At 42.7% G+C, this 17,181-nt stretch overlaps 1 protein-coding gene across 5 annotated transcripts in view; it reads right to left on the bottom strand.

Annotated features, from left to right (window-relative positions):
* The window catches only part of LOC109903395 (engulfment and cell motility protein 1), a 197,993-nt gene that overhangs the window by 138,611 nt on the left and 42,201 nt on the right, over positions 1-17,181 (bottom strand). Inside the window, exon 1 of one of the 5 annotated variants that reach the window (XM_031788886.1) lies at positions 2,136-2,449. The exons of 3 other annotated variants lie outside the window; for them this stretch is intronic. The gene's annotated coding sequence lies outside the window, so the exon portion shown is untranslated. Of the gene's footprint in view, positions 1-2,135; positions 2,450-17,181 lie in introns of those variants that run through there. One more of the 5 variants, XM_031788889.1, reaches the window with a different exon arrangement.

Raw genomic sequence — 17,181 nt, 5'->3', positions numbered from 1 at the left:
CTCCATCTAAGCAGGCTACTATAGTAATAGTAATACTAACTGTCTCCATCTAAGCAGGCTACTATAGTAATAGTAATACTAACGGTCTCCGTCTCAGCAGGCTACTATAGTAATACTAACTGTCTCCATCTAAGCAGGCTACTATAGTAATACTAACGGTCTCCGTCTCAGCAGGCTACTATAGTAATACTAACTGTCTCCATCTCAGCAGACCACTTTGTTTCACAAACATGCCCTTGTTTCTTGTGCAGCAAGCAGGATATCCTGTCAGAAGTTTGTGCCAGCGGGCTGACAACTCTCACAGCAATTAACAGCACTGGAGTCACTCCGCTGAAGTACACAACACGCCTGCTGAGGGGACAGGAATTCTCTAAACTCATGTTGCTAAAACACCAAATCCGCTTGTAGACTATACTCCTGGTAGTTTTGTAGATGTGTAAGTGAGGGGAGTGATTCGGGATTAAGATCTAAAGGGTAAGGCTGTACTTCGAAGCCAGATCCACTGCTGATTTGTATTCTACCCCTGTAATCAAGGACTGATTTAGACCTGGGACACCAGGTGGGTGCAATTCATTATCACGTAAAAGAGGAAAAACAGCAGTACTGCAGACCTCAAGACTTAGATTTGAATATCCCTGCCAAGATTGTAATAAACAGTGGACCCAAATCAGTGAAACCAAAAGGGTTTGCCAAATTGGCACTTAAATTAAATCATTATTTCCCCTTTATTTAACCAGGTAGACCAGTTGAGAACAAGTTCTCATTTACAACTGTAACCTAGCCTAGATAAAGCAAAGCAGTTTGACACATACAACAGAGTTACACATGGAATAAACAAACATATAGTCAATACAGTAGAAAAAAGTATATATACACAGTGTGTGCAAATGAGGTAAGGGAGGTAAGGCAATAAATAGGCCATGGTGGCGAAGTAATTACAATATACCAATTAAACACTGGAGGGAAAGAGTGTAACAAAGAGAGTCACTAACAAAGAGAGTCAGCAACAATCAAGAGACATATTGTTCACACCAACCTGAATAAAATGAAAGAATCACACAGAAAGCCTGCATCAATCCAAACAGAGGTGTGACCCAACTATAACAACCACAACGCACATATCTAATGAGCAGCACAGCCAATTATTTTATTTAAATGTTTTTCTTATACACAACAATATCTCAAAGACATTTCTTGACTTCCAACTGTGTGCTGTTTTACTCAAAAATGTATTCCAGTGTCTGAATGCCTGACAGCTGAAAATCCTTGCCAGTGTGTGTGTGTGTGTGTGTGTGTGTGTGTGTGTGTGTGTGTGTGTGTGTGTGTGTAGGCTACCTGCCCTACTTGTACCTTGTTTAAATGCTGACTTGAATGTCATTGAGAAAACAGAGAAGTGTCAAAGATGGGTTTTTTCCGCAAACATCCTTTCTGAATTGAAAAGTAATCCTCAAAGTAATCTGATTACAATAGTTTTGCTGATAACATAAGATTACAGTTACAGTATTTTTTGTAATCCCTTACATGTAAAAGTTCAAAGACTTCGCAGGTATAATTCTGTGGGTCAAATTCAGGTAATGCATGTCAAAACAATAACATGCCCAGCACTCTCCTCACCTGCAACATTCCCCCCAGGGGGGGTAACCCTGCAATAGCTGATCTGTCAGGGCTAACCAGACTATGCTTATTCACCATCTCATCTCTCTACCCTTATGTCTGAACCATAGATTAAGAATGAGTAGAACCTCTGACCATGGCAATTTGACTGTAGCTCCGTTGGTAGAGCATGGCGCTTGCAATGCTTGGATAGTGGGTTTCAATTCCTGGGACCCCCCCTTAGTGTAAAATGTATACACACATGACTAGTCGCTTTGGATAAAAGCTTTTGCTAAATGACATATATTTTTTTGAAACTCATAGGTTAACTCAGAATGGCTGACCTGGTATTGTGATGTGTAGTTATTCTAATTCTATGGTCTGAACCGGGTCTATGCCCAAAGGGATAGAGGACACAGAGGGTGAGGAGGGCAAAGGAAAAGAGCCCTTAAATTAGGGCCACACCCTTCGGCCCAATGCACCCCTTTCTAGCCTGAGCAGTGAGTACAGTACACAAAAAGAAGAGAAGACCGAGGACTCACCCGGAAACCTTAACGACAACCAGCTAGTGAGTTCAACCTGCTGGTCCTGCCTCCAACACGTCTTCTTTCAAATCCACAACAACAAAACTAAACAAAAAATGAATTACACTAACACTAGCTAGCCACAAATACAAAATAAATCCTTATGGGTCCAGCAGTCACAGAATCAAGGGTTTTAAACTAAACTTCACAGTGCCTTGCCTTGAGCACGGAAAAAGAGCAAAAGAAAGAATTAGAGAGAGGTTAACAGGAGGAGGAAGTAGGCGTTTGTCTAGAAAAGAGGAAACCGGTCTGTAGCGACACAGACGGGTAAATAAAAGCGGCAAAATTCAAAGATGAGACAAACGAATCCGAGAAGTGGAAGGAGACTGAAGGCCTTGCTCACAGGAAGTTACCTCAACCTGAAAAACAATGTGTCACACTCACAGCTATACTTTACAACTACATGTACTGGGCCACATTCAGCATGGCACAACGGTGGGAAATGTTCAGATATAGACATATAGTATGTTGAACAAAGATGCCTCTGACATGTGGAATAAGGTATCATCTATCTGCAACATTCCACAACGTTTCCCCACTGAACGTTACCCTGATGTGGTGTCAAGTCATAGGCCTGGATAAAACACAGAGCAAGACACCAAAACTTTTCAAGGAGAACTAGATAAATGAGTGACGTAAGGTATTCAAATCCCTTAACACATGTGTACTTTACCACAGAATGAATTCCTAACACAACAATGACCAAAATTCCATTCATGTCACTACAACATTCTTTACTTGTAGTGACATGAATGGAATTTTGGTCATTGTTGTGTTAGGAATTCATTCTGTGGTGCATCTTCTCCTGAAAAGCTCATTCACTGTAAATACCAGTTGTCTCAGTCCAACCAATGCTGTGGTTTTAGCTGAGGAAACGATCATTATTGTTGGAAAGGAAAAGTCAGAGCTCTGAGCAGAGGGAGCCATGGCGATTACCCACCACCACAATGGTTGCGTCCCAAAAGGCACCCTATTTCCTATGCAGTGCGCAACTTTTGACAAGGGCCCAGTGCACTATATAGGGAATAGGCGGCCATTTGGGACGTGACCATTTGGGACGTAGCCAAACTCTCTCTTCCACCTCTGCCTGCCCTCTTGCCTCACTGATGCAGTAGACTCTATGCACAACTGGTAGAATGAGCCAAACCCTGACAGGATCTTAACATTACAACCTCAATGAACCAAGTGTTGGGTGCAGTGCATAAAATGTGGTGAGTAGTTGACTCCGAGAGAAAAATAAAATAGTTTTGAACAAATTAATTTCTTCAAAAATAAAGAGTGAGCGAGAGCTATATATATATATATATATATATTTTTTTTTTCACTTAACTAGTGAATGCAGCTAGCTAGTTTAGCCTACTGAAACACCCAGCTCAAATGAGAGGAATGCTATGTTAGCTAGCTGGCTATGGTTATCAAACACTGGAACTCATCCAAGTCAGGGTAAGCTTTTGGTTTGAATAAATGTATTGCCCCAGGGGCCTGCAGGTGTAACTGCTAAACTGCTTGCTGACTGTACACTGTACTGCATGATTGTAGCGGGTTTACTACTGCATTAGTTGAAGTAGTTATGTTGACTATGATGTTAGCGAATATGGTGACAATGATGTAGGCTGTGTGTAACAGTCAATGGTTATGATGGTTTGGCTTGGAAAGTTTTTTTTGCTTGGTCACAGACAGCTGATGTGTTGTGCACTGAAGTCCACAAGCGAAAGGAAAAGGAGATCGAGTAGATCTGCTAATTAATTATTCAATTAGAAAAGTGATCATGTTGTTTTCATGTGGCTGCTATGAAAGTGAACTGTGTTTGCGTGTGATCAGGGGTGTTCAGGGTTATTCATTCCGCCAATTCTGTTGAAAAACATTTCTTAAACGGAAGCAAATTTAACAAAAAGGGGCTAAACATACCAGAATCTGTCCAATAGAAACTCATTTGAAACTATTGGATTAATGGTTGCAGCCTAGATCAGCCAAACGCAGGCAAGAGTCTGCAAAGGCGGTATTGTATGTGTCACCGTCTGTCATCTTGATTACTCAAATGTTTCTCTTGACCTGTGCATCTACGTTGTAAACTTTCATTCATAGGCTACGTTGTAGCAACCTCATGATGGGTATAAGGAGAATGTGAGTATCACGTATGTAAACTCAGCAAAAAAAGAAATGTTCTCTCACTGTCAACTGTGTATATTTTCAGCAAACTTAACATGTGTAAATATTTGTATGAAGACAAGTTTAAACAACAGACAAACTGAACAAGTTCCACAGACATGTGACAAACAGAAATGGAATAATGTGTCCCTGAACAAAGAGGGGGTCAAAATCAAAAGTAACAGTCAGTATCTGGTGTAGCCACCAGCTGCATTAAGTACTGCAGTGCATCTCCTCCTCATTGACTGTACCAGATTTGCCTGTTCTTGCTGTGATATGTTACCCCACTCCTCCACCAAGGCACCTGCAAGTTCCCGGACATTTCTGGGGGGGAATGGCCCTTGCCCTCACCCTCCAATCCAACAGGTCCCAGGGGTGCTCAATGGGATTGAGATCCGGGCTCGTCGCTGGCCATGGCAGAACACTGACATTCCTGTCTTGCAGGAAATCACGCACAGAACGAACAGTATGGCTGGTGGCATTGTCATGCTGGAGGGTCATGTCAGGATGAGCCTGCAGGAAGGGTACCACATGAGGGAGGAGGATGTCTTCCCTGTAATGCACAGCGTTGAGATAGCTTGTCGTCATTGCAGGCACAGTCCGATGATGCTGTGACACACCGCCCCAGACCATGACGGACTCTCCACCTCCAAATCGATCCCGCTCCAGAGTACAGGCCTCGGTGTAACCGTTCCACAAGCCACCGTTCCACAAGTGCATGTTCATTAATTGTTTATGGTTCATTGAACAAGCATGGGAAACAGTGTTTAAACCCTTTAAAATGAAGATCTGTGAAAATATTTGGATTTTGAAAGATTATCTTTGAGAGACAGGGTCCTGAAAAAGGGAAGTGTTTTTGTTGTTGCTGAGTTTAGTAGCCTAAACCTATCCATGTTACATTGAGCTGGGTGAATGGAATATGAATAGCAGTCATCCAATATGCTGTAATAGAAAGAAGGCCATGCTCCTACATTTTTTTAAATAAGACAGCTTCCCTCATTTTAAACAGCACCAAACCCCACTGGTCTAGTGGGCCATAAGAGCTCAGCTTTTTCACATAATGTCTTTCAAAAAAACATTCCACCACAATCTCTTTTAACAGCATTTAACCCCACCACTCGCAGTTTGACATTTACAAATGTTATCATACAATTGTCCCAGACAGGCACAGATATCCCATCTATCAAATGTTGGTTCTCAGAACATTGTGGCAACGTTATTTGTAAAAAATATTTTTTTTAATAAAAAATATCCTTTAGTGAACATCACGGGAATGTTCTGTGTTAGCTGGGATTGTACTGTACCTTATTGGGTCATTTGTCTGTCAGTAAGGCCTACATTCAATGCAATTTATTGCGAGGGGGAAATCTTCTGCTATGTTAATTGCCAAGCCCCAGTGGTCGTGATCCACATACCGTGAGCTACAGCAATTCCAGATACCCCAAAACCAGAGGAGCTACTATCTTAACATATATTTTACCAGGCAAAAACAAAAAAAAAGAAAGTACACCACCACTACTTCATCGCTCCCCAAAGTAGTTCTCCACACGGCCCAAACAAGCAGCTCTAAACACACAGCCTGCTATTTCCTCCTGGTCTTCCCTGCCCACCACAGAGCTAGCATAGCGCTCTAGCGAGACGCTGTCTCCTTGGAGATGAGCGCATATGCTAAGGAAACCAATTAGCCTACAGCGATGTACTGCATTGTTCTCTCCTCAAACTCTCCCTAGAATGAGCCTTGGGGGCCTGGGGGAATGTGGGGACTTGTCCCCACTCAGAAGAGTCCTTGACAGGGAAGGGAAAGTCACACGGTTAGGGATTCCCTGTGGGAAGATGCTAAAAACAGGTACATTAACTTTACAGTGCTGTTAAAGTGGAAACAAGCCCACACACAAAAATTATCTAACTAAGTGCCAAGCAGCACACACAACTAGGGCTTTACTAGTTACTATGTTCTTTGTTATAACAATGCAATGGTAGCTATTAAAATAATGAGATGTGATATGATGCATCTCCCATGATGAATCTCCCACTTTCCCAGCCTACACATAAGCATCAGTTACCAATCGCAATGTTTTTATTATTCTGATATGCGTTAATGTTGGAATGGGGCAACTTCCTGGTCTAGTCATCTTCAACCCATAACGGGCCTCCTTACCCAACCTTTTATCCTCCATAATCCAACTGCTAAGTCGGTGCACTTAGAGAGACTGCGTCCCAAACGGCACCATTTGGGACATATTTTGAGTCTGTCGTGTATTTATATTTATTAAGGATCCCCAATAGTTCCTGTTAAGGCAGCAGCTACTCTTCCTGGGGTCTAAACAAGACTAAGGAAATGACATCACACTTCTTTAAAAAAATATATTTTAAAAACTGTACATCATACAGGACATTATTACCCCACTACTCTACCACTACAATACAACACATTATTAGTCCACTACATATCTACAATCAGTGGTGTAAAGTCCTTCTATAAAATACTTTAAAGTACTAATTAAGAAGGTTTTTGGGGTATCTGTACTTAACTATTTATATTTTTGACAACTTTTACTCCACTACATTCCTAAAGATATTAATGTACTTTTTACTCCATACATTTTCCCTGATATCCAAAAGTCCTCATTATATTTTGAATGCTCAGCAGGACAGGAATATTGTCCAATTCACACACGTATCAAGACAACATCCCTGGTCATCCCTACTGCCCCTGATCTGGCGGACTCACTAAACACAAATTCTTTGTTTGTAAATTATGTCTGTATTGGAGTGTGCCCCTGGCTATCTGTAAAGAAAATAATGTCTTCTGGTTTGCTAATATAAGGAATTGGAAATTATTTACACTTTTACCTTTGATACTTAAGTATATTTTAGCAATTACATTTACTTTTAATACTTTTAGTACACTGTACAGTGCATTCATAAAGTATTCAGACCCCCCTTATGTTGCAGCTTCAGCAACACGGACAGTGCTATAAACACTGTTGATGTTCTGTGGTGGTCACTGCAGCAGGGAGGAGAGAGAGACAACACTATAAACACTGTTGATGTTCTGTGGTGGTCACTGCAGCAGGAAGAAAGAGACAGCACTATAAACACTGTTGATGTTCTGTGGTGGTCACTGCAGCAGGGAGGAGAGAGACAATACTATAAAAACACTTGATGTTCTGTGGTGGTCACTGCAGCAGGGAGGAGAGCGAGACAACACTATAAAAACACTTGATGTTCTGTGGTGGTCACTGCAGCAGGGAGGAGAGAGAGACAACACTATAAAAACACTTGATGTTCTGTGGTGGTCACTGCAGCAGGGAGGAGAGCGAGACAACACTATAAAAACACTTGATGTTCTGTGGTGGTCACTGCAGCAGGGAGGAGAGAGAGACAACACTATAAAAACACTTGATGTTCTGTGGTGGTCACTGCAGCAGGGAGGAGAGCGAGACAACACTATAAAAACACTTGATGTTCTGTGGTGGTCACTGCAGCAGGGAGGAGAGAGAGACAACACTATAAAAACACTTGATGTTCTGTGGTGGTCACTGCAGCAGGGAGGAGAGCGAGACAACACTATAAAAACACTTGATGTTCTGTGGTGGTCACTGCAGCAGGGAGGAGAGAGACAATACTATAAAAACACTTGATGTTCTGTGGTGGTCACTGCAGCAGGGAGGAGAGAGAGACAACACTATAAAAACACTTGATGTTCTGTGGTGGTCACTGCAGCAGGGAGGAGAGCGAGACAACACTATAAAAACACTTGATGTTCTGTGGTGGTCACTGCAGCAGGGAGGAGAGAGAGACAACACTATAAAAACTGTTGATGTTCTGTGGTGGTCACTGCAGCAGGGAGGAGAGAGAGAGACAACGGGTGCTAGTCACACAGTCAATCTCTGTAAAAAAATAAAAAAACACAGTGCAGCAAGTCTGAGCCCAGGCCTGGCACAAACAAATCAATTGCGGTCGGACTCCCTCCCTTTGTGTGTCAAACAGCTCACTTAAAGCATCAGACAAGCTCAGTGCATATGGTTGATTTGATTAAAACACATTGGATATGTCTATATATGGAAAAATACAAGTTATCACATTTCAAATAGACCCGACGACTCTTGGTCGACAAATACTTTTTTGGGTCTGTTACAGCCTTTAATTTAGTATAGTTTAATCTAAAAAAGTATTACTTTTTTAATGCTTCACTATTTTTTTATGAAATTCACTGAGGAGGATGGTCCTCCCTCACCTTCCTTCTCTGAGGAGCCTCCACTGATGTAAACAGGTGTGTGAGTGAGTGAGTGAGTGAGTGAGTGAGTGAGTGAGTGAGTGAGTGAGTGAGTGAGTGAGTGAGTGAGTGAGTGAGTGAGTGAGTGAGTGAGTGAGTGAGTGAGTGAGTGAGTGAGAGAGAGAGAGAGAGAGAGAGAGAGAGTGAGAGAGAGAGAGAGAGAGAGCAGATGGAGCATGAGACAGACAGGACCCACAGGCTTCAGTGAGTCACTCCGACTGTGTGACCTTCTGCTGCAGGGCTCCACGGCTCAGCAGGAAACACAAACCAGGTCACACACAAACACCACTGTGGGGATAGGGGCAATCAGATGGAGAGCAAGGGGGTTTACCTAAAACACAGCCAAATAACAAATTGAGGTGTGTGTGTGTGTAAGAGAGAGAGTGAATATCAAGTGTCTCAAGCAATGAGCCATATGCATGGAACTGTGGCACACTTACAAACCTAACTCAGTCACGAGTCACTAGTGTCAAACCCAATAAAGACTCATAGGCGAGAGGGGAAATGTAACAACTAAAACAGTGTGGGGTGGGTGAGAAAGAAACACACTGACTAAGGCTTGGAAAGGGGATAATAATAATATTGTATTAGTATTTATTAGAAATTCTCATTAGTTCCTGACAAGGCAGCAGCTTATCTTCATGGGGTGCAGCAAAATGAAGCCAGTTATACAATTTTAAAAACATTACAATGCATTCACAACACATTAAGTGTGTGCCCTCAGGCCCCTACTCTACTACCACATTTCTACAACACAAAATCCATGTGTACGTGTGTGTATGTTATCGTGTGTTTGTATGAATGTGTCTGTGCCTGTTTGTGTTGCTTCACAATCCCCCCCTGTTCCATAAGGTATATTTTGATCTGTTTTTTAATGTAATTTTACTGCTTGTATGAGTTACTTGATGTGGAATAAAGTTCCATAGAGTTCCACAGTTCAATATTCTAACCACATTTACTGAAACGGAAAAAGACGGCTCTTATTTGTAGAGGGAAAGCGGGTAATACCAAACGCCTCAGCCCGTAGCGGTACAGTGCACAGTAGGTTGGTGGCACCTTCATTTGTCGAGGACGGGCTCATGGTAATGGCTGGAGTGGAATGGTATCACATACATCAAACATAGTTTCCATGTGTTTGATGCAATTCCATTTGCTCGGTTTCAGCCACTATTATGAGCCATCCCTCCCTCAGCAGCCTCCACTGGTACAGAGAGTTACAATGATTTTACAAACTACTTTTGACCAGGGCCCATATGGGCTCTGGTCAAAAGAAGTGCACTATGTAGGGAATAGGGTGCAATTTGTTACACAGCCCAGAAGACTCAAGGCTATTGTTGCTGTTTGCAGCTCTAAGGCTAACAGTGATGTGTAATTTACATAGCTGGGAGATTAGTGAAGGGGTTTGGAAAGGAGGTCCGGCATGTTTGAGGAGGAGCAAGCTCGGTGATATGGAATGTGAGCTCTTAATACCTAGACAAACCACAACCACCACCAGGCCTAGCTGGAGTTCATCACTGGGGTCTGGAATTTTTCTTAGTCAGGTCACGTCGGGAAAAACTCAGAGCCCTCAAAACAGACATTGAGATACAGTACCAGTCAAAAGTTTGGGCACACCTACGCATTCCAGGGTTTTCATTTTATGTTTTCTATTTCTACTATTAGTCTAGTAGAAGGAAGGGGTTTAAACACATCCAAATAACATTAGAGGATATGTTTATTAGCCTCATAGAGCCTCAGGATGCCAAGGCAGTAGACTACTACTGTGTTTTTAGGAGTCTAACTAATGCTTTATAATGCGCTTGCCCATAATTCAACTCACTCTCTCATGTCAACACACTGACGCTATGCCAGTTAGGTCCTGATAACACAACTCACTCTACCACGTCAACACACTGACGCTATGCCAGTTAGGTCCTGATAACACAACTCACTCTACCACGTCAACACACTGACGCTATGCCAGTTAGGTCCTGATAACACAACTCACTCTACCACGTCAACACACTGACGCTATGCCAGTTAGGTCCTGATAACACAACTCACTCTACCACGTCAACACACTGACGCTATGCCAGTTAGGTCCTGATAACACAACTCACTCTACCACGTCAACACACTGACGCTATGCCAGTTAGGTCCTGATAACACCACTCACTCTACCACGTCAACACACTGACGTTATGCCAGTTAGGTCCTGATAACACAACTCACTCTACCACGTCAACACACTGACGTTATGCCAGTTAGGTCCTGAAAACACAACACCACTCACTCTACCACGTCAACACACTGACGTTATGCCAGTTAGGTCCTGAAAACACAACACCACTCACTCTACCACGTCAACACACTGACGCTATGCCAGTTAGGTCCTGATAACACAACTCACTCTACCATGTCAACACACTGACGTTATGCCAGTTAGGTCCTGAAAACACAACACCACTCACTCTACCATGTCAACACACTGATGCTATGCCAGTTAGGTCCTGAAAACACAGGGGTGCCTCACTACCATCCGTGTCCTAAGAAAGAACAGCCCTACCTAATAACAAAATGCAATTTTGCTTTCTGCAATGTTGCTAGGTGTGAAAGGCAGTGTGCAAGTCTTTTAAAACACTTGAACATCAGAGCTCTAGAGACGTCTGTAGCAGTGGTGTTTCGATTTCTCTCAGTCTCAACACAACATTACATCATATGGAACAACATCAGGAGAAACATGCATCCAGAAGCACTTGAGGGGGAAACGTGGAATATCAAGTGGTAGTGACTTCTCTGACCCACTCTTCCTCTTGAGCAGCCATCATCAAATCTTGCTGACCTTAGATCATGGGGGGCATCCTCCAACGGGGGGGCGAGCCACCCTGAACAAAGAAAATTAACGCTCGGCTCGAGCCCTCTATGAGTGTGTGGGTGGGGGGGTGGGGGGCACATGACCTTGGCCCTGGATGAATGTTTTTTTTGGTTGGTCTGTGGGAGTCATGGTAACAGGGGACTGGTTCCATGGGAGGAGGACACAGGGAGGTGGTGGTATGTGGAAGCGAGAGGCGTAGAAATAAGAGGGACCAACAGCAGAAAAAAAACTACATTCAGAAGGAGAAACCCCTCACCCTTATCTCTGTTTCTCTCTCCATCTATCTCCCTCTGGCTCGGTCGTGCAGTGCGTCACTGTAAGTGGTTGGCTTTTCTAAGAGGGGGCGAATAAAAACAAAAAAAACTGGTATTTGTTCAAATAAAAACATTCTATTAATAAACCCTTAATGGCACAGCTCAGTTTAGGAAACAGTGGTTTGAGTCGGGGGGGGAAAAACAATGCATTAAGTAATCGGTCTGGCAGCACCATTTTTGTCTATTGTGTAATCGGTGCATGTAACTCTGTAGGGCAAATCAATACTACCCGCTCTCTACAGTGGTGCCTCAGCCTCTGCATTCACTTTATCTGGCACACACAGCTCAGTGCTAGCAAAGAGCATGCCGGGGCTAGTCCATTGGACTGAATGTCCTGGTTGAACCCACTGTAGTAACACGACAATAGGCAGCTATGTTTAGTTTGCTGTATTCTGTGGCTTCCTGTATGCCTAGTAGACTACATTACCCATAAATAATGAATCTGTTTATTCATACCACCCATTCTCTCAGTATAGTGATATTGGAGCCCTAGAGCTTGTAGCATCAAGGTCAGATATCTCCTGTACTGACTAGGGCCTTGTTCAAATACTTACACCAACAACAACAACTAACACCCCTTTCCTTCCTTCCTTCCATACCTGTAAGTAATGCCTAATAACTGATAAATCATTAAGTGTCAGTGAACCTTATCTGAGTCAGAACGACTCGTAGGGCTGGAGCCCATCTCCTGTTTCTGTAGCGTGAGGCAGCTTCATCTACAAGTACACTGGAAAGGACGCTAGTAATAACACAAATAGTTAGGTATAAGCAATGGTTCTATCACATAGGTTTCACCAATCCAGCCATGTCAGATCTGGGATTTGTTCAAGGAATGGAAAGAAAGGAGGATTCATTGTTATAGCTTTCGAACAGGGCCTGAATCGGAAGTTTCAAAGTGCGAGATGCAACTTCCCCAAATGGCTAAAATTACCCTTCAGAAGGCAGAGAAAACCACTGTGGACTGACGCTCAGTCTATTTTTAATTATTACACATGACTGATGCAGCCCCAAAGGGCACATGACTGATGCAGCCCCAAAGGGCACATGACTGATGCAGCCCCAAAGGGCACATGACTGATGCAGCCCCAAAGGGCACATGACTGATGCAGCCCCAAAGGGCACATGACTGATGCAGCCCCAAAGGGCACATGACTGATGCAGCCCCAAAGGGCACATGACTGATGCAGCCCCAAAGGGCACATGACTGATGCAGCCCCAAAGGGCACATGACTGATGCAGCACCTAACCAGAAGTGTATATGGGCACTCAAACACTTTACAAAACTGAGAGTGAGCTTTTGGCAGGCCTTGAGGATTTAAAAAGAAACTGTTGAATATAGAATGTAATGTTTAAAGGGTTGTTCGTGGGGTGTAGCCAAGCCAATGAACAGCAAGCAGAAGATCATATATGGGCCAGTGAAAAAATTACATCAATCAAGTATTTTCCTACAGTATGTGTGTGGGCGCTAACAATTAAAGGTTAAATAAAAAGGTAAATAAAAAACAAGAGGTGAAAGGCATATCCCCAGTCAATGTGCTACTGAGTTTAACGTCAGCCAAAGTCTGTTATTTTTATTTTTTATAGCACTCAGTTCCTTATTGAATGAGCTCCATAAATTAACAAAAGGATCAAAGCACAGGTACTGCTTCTATAACAACACCCAAATGTGCCTCTAGCCTTGTATGAAGACAGTCAGTGAGTCTGGCACCCTATTCCCTACAAAGTGTACTACTTTTGACCAGAGCCCAAAGCCTGAGTCCTGAGTTTTTATTATGTTGTAGGAACCAGTAGAGAGAGCGGCACAGAGAGAGAGAGAACAATATAAACACTAAATCAATTCTAAGCCTTTATTACAGCAAAGCCTAAAAACAGTCGCATGCATTTGCCAAAATGGAAGTTTATGTAACCTATTGTTTACACTAATTATTCATGGGTCACTTGGTTATTTTAAAAACTAAAATGCTTCATTGCATTTCAAATCACAAATGTGTGATGACATGAACGAATGAATGATTGATTGATACAGTAGCCTATATCCTGTAAGTATTGAAATATAGGCTTAAGTAAATTACGCTATTAAATCAAACTTTATTTGTCACATGCGCCGAATACATCAAGTGTAGACCTTACCTTAATGCTTACTTACAAGCCCTTAAGAAGATTTAAGAAAATATTTACCAAATAAACTAAAGTAAAAAATAATTAAAAGTAACGAGGCTCTATACAGGGGGTACCGGTACCGAGTCAGGTAGGGGTGAAGTGACTATGCATAGATAATAAACAGAGAGTAGCAGCCGTGTACAAAACAAATGGAGAGGGTGGGGGGGGGACGACAATGTAATAGTCCGGAGGCCATTTGATCAATGGATCAGCAGTCTTATGGCTTGGGGGTTAGAAACTGTTAAGGAGCTTTTTGGTCTAGACTTGGCTCTACGGTATCGCTTGCCGTGCGGTAGCAGAGAAAACAGTCTATGACTTGGGTGACTGGAGTCTGACAATTTTTGAGTCTTTCTTCTGACACCGTCTAGTATATAGGTCCTGATGGCAGGAAGCTTGTCCCCAGTGATGTACTGGGCCGTACACAGTACCCTCTGTAGCGCCTTACGGTCGGATGCCGAGTAGTCACCATACCAGGCGGTGATGGAACCAGTTAGGATGCTCTCGATGGTGCAGCTATATAACTTTGAGGATCTGGGGACCCATGCCAAATCTTTTCAGTCTCCTGAGGGGGAAAAGGTGTTGTCGTACCCTCTTCGACTGTCTTGGTGTGTTTGGACCATGACGTGAGTGCTACGGGGTGGTAATCATTTGGGCAGGTTACCTTCGCTTCCTTGGGCACAGGGACTATGGTGGTCTGCTTGAAACATTTACGTATTACAGACTTTCAGGGAGAGGTTGAAAATTTCAGTGAAGACATTTGCCAGTTGGTCCGCGCATGCTTTGTGTACAAATCTTGGTAATCCATCTGGCCCCACGGCTTTGTGAATGTTGACCTGTAAAAGGTCTTGCTCACATTGGCTACCGAGAGCGTTATCACACAGTCATCCAGAACGGCAGGTGCATGTTTCAGTGTCGCTTGCCTCGGAGCATAAAAAGGCATTTAGCTTGTCTGGGTTTCCCTTTGTAGTCCGTAATAGTTTTCAAGCCCTGCCACATCCGACGAGCGTCAGAGCTGGTGTCGTAGGATTCAATCTTAATCCTGGATTGACGTTTTGCTTGTATGATTGTTCGTCTGAGGGCATAGCAGGATTTCTTATAGTCGTCCGGATTAGTGTCCGACTCCTTGAAAGCGGCAGCTCTAGCCTTTAGCTCGGTGCGGATGTTGCCTGTTATCCATGACTTCTGGTTGGGATATGTACGTACGGTCACTGTGGGGACGACGTCATCGATGCACTTATTGATGAAGCCAGTGACTGAGGTGGTGTACTCCTCAATGCCATTGGATGAATCCAGGAACATATTCCAGTCTGCGCAGGTCAAAACAGTCTTGTAGAGTAGCATCCGCGTCATCTGACCACGTCCATATTGAGCGAGTCACTGGTACTTCCTGCTTTAGTTTTTGCTTGTAAGCAGGAATCAGGAGGATATAATTATGGTCAGATATGACAAATGGAGGGCAAGGGAGAGCTTTGTATGCATCTCTGTGTGTGGAGTAAAGGTGGTCTAGAGTTTTTTTTTCTCCCTCTGGTTGCAAATTTTACATGTGGTAAAAATGTCATAAAACTGATTTAAGTTTGCCTGCATTAAAGTCCCTGGCCACTAAGAGTGCCACTTCTGGGTGAGCATTTTCTTGTTTGCTTATGGCCTAGAGTTGGTTGGGTGTGGTCTTAGTGCCGGCATCGGTCTGTGGTGGTAAATAGACGGCTACGAATAATATAGATGAGAACTCTTGGTAGATAATGTGGTCTATAGCTTATCATAAGGTACTCTACCTCTGGCGAGAAATACCTTGAGGCTTCTTTAATATTAGACATCGCGCACCAGCTGTTATTGACAAAAGACAAACACTCCCACCCCTTGTCTTACCAGACATTGCTTCTCTGCTCTGCAGGTGCATTGAAAATCCCTCCAGCTCTATATTATTTTTGTCGTCGTTCAGTCACGACTCACTAAATTATAAGATATTACAGTTCTTAATGTAGGATAATCGTAGGTCATCCATTTTATTTTCCAATGACTGCATTTTAGCAAGCAGAATTGATGGCAATGGGAGTTCTCTCTCGCCTACGGATTCTCAAAAGGCAGCGCAATCAGAGTCCTCTTTTCCTCACGCAAATGACAGGGATCTGGGCTGATCTGGGATAGCAGTATATCTTTCTCGTTAAAGGAAAAAGCTTCTTCCAGTTTGTTGTTATCCCAGTTCGGATGTCCAGAAGTTATTTTCGTCATAAGAGACAGTAGCAGCAACATTATGTTCAAAATAAGATAAAAAACAAGTTAAACAAAGCAAAAAAAACAACAAAATAGCATAATTGGTTACGGGCATGTAGACCGTCAGCCATCCTCTTCGGCACCCTCTAAACAAGACTAAACAGTATGCGCTCTTAGGCCTACAGCTCATTGGTGGTTATACAAGGCTGCTATACTAAGCCTACTGATGATAATGACATTACTTATTATAATAACAATTATATTAATAATTATTACAATTATTATTGTTATTATAAATAGAATTTCAGACAATTTAGAAGTGTAACACTAAAGTTATTAATAATACCAGAGAGGCTGGAATCAGTATTAATTAAACAAACAAAAACAGGCAACAGAAGCAGGATCTGTCTTATTTCTGTAGATATACACTACATATTAGAGGTCGACCGATTAATCGGAATGGCCGATTAATTAGGGCCGATTTCCGTTTTCATAACAATCGGAAATCGGTATTTTTGGGCGGCGATTTGACGATATATATATTTTTTCACCTTTATTTAATCTTTATTTAACCTTTATTTAACTAGGCAAGTCAGTTAAGAACACATTCTTATTTTCAATGACTGCCTAGGTACGGTGGGTTAACTGCCTCGTTCAGGGGCAGGAAGACACATTTTCACATTGTCAGCTCAGGGATTCAATCTTGCAACCTTACAGTTAACTAGTCCAACGCTATAACGACCTGCCTCTCTCTCATTGCACTCCACAAGGAGACTACCTGTTACCTTGGCTTACTGCATTTGCGTAAGTTGCTAGCTAGCATTAAACTTATCTTATAAAAAACAATCAATCATAATCACTAGTTAACTACACATTGATGATTGATGATTGGTTGATGATATTACTAGATATTATCTAGCGTGTCCTGTGTTGCATATAATCTGACTGAGCATACAAGTATCTAAGTATCTGACTGAGCGGTGGTAGGCAGAAGCAGGCGCGTAAACATTCATTCAAACAGCACTTTCGTGGGTTTTG

Source organism: Oncorhynchus kisutch, linkage group LG14 (assembly GCF_002021735.2).
Source record: "Oncorhynchus kisutch isolate 150728-3 linkage group LG14, Okis_V2, whole genome shotgun sequence".
In the NCBI taxonomy this organism is placed as follows: domain Eukaryota; kingdom Metazoa; phylum Chordata; class Actinopteri; order Salmoniformes; family Salmonidae; genus Oncorhynchus; species Oncorhynchus kisutch.
This window is presented reverse-complemented; position numbering and strand designations above follow the sequence as displayed.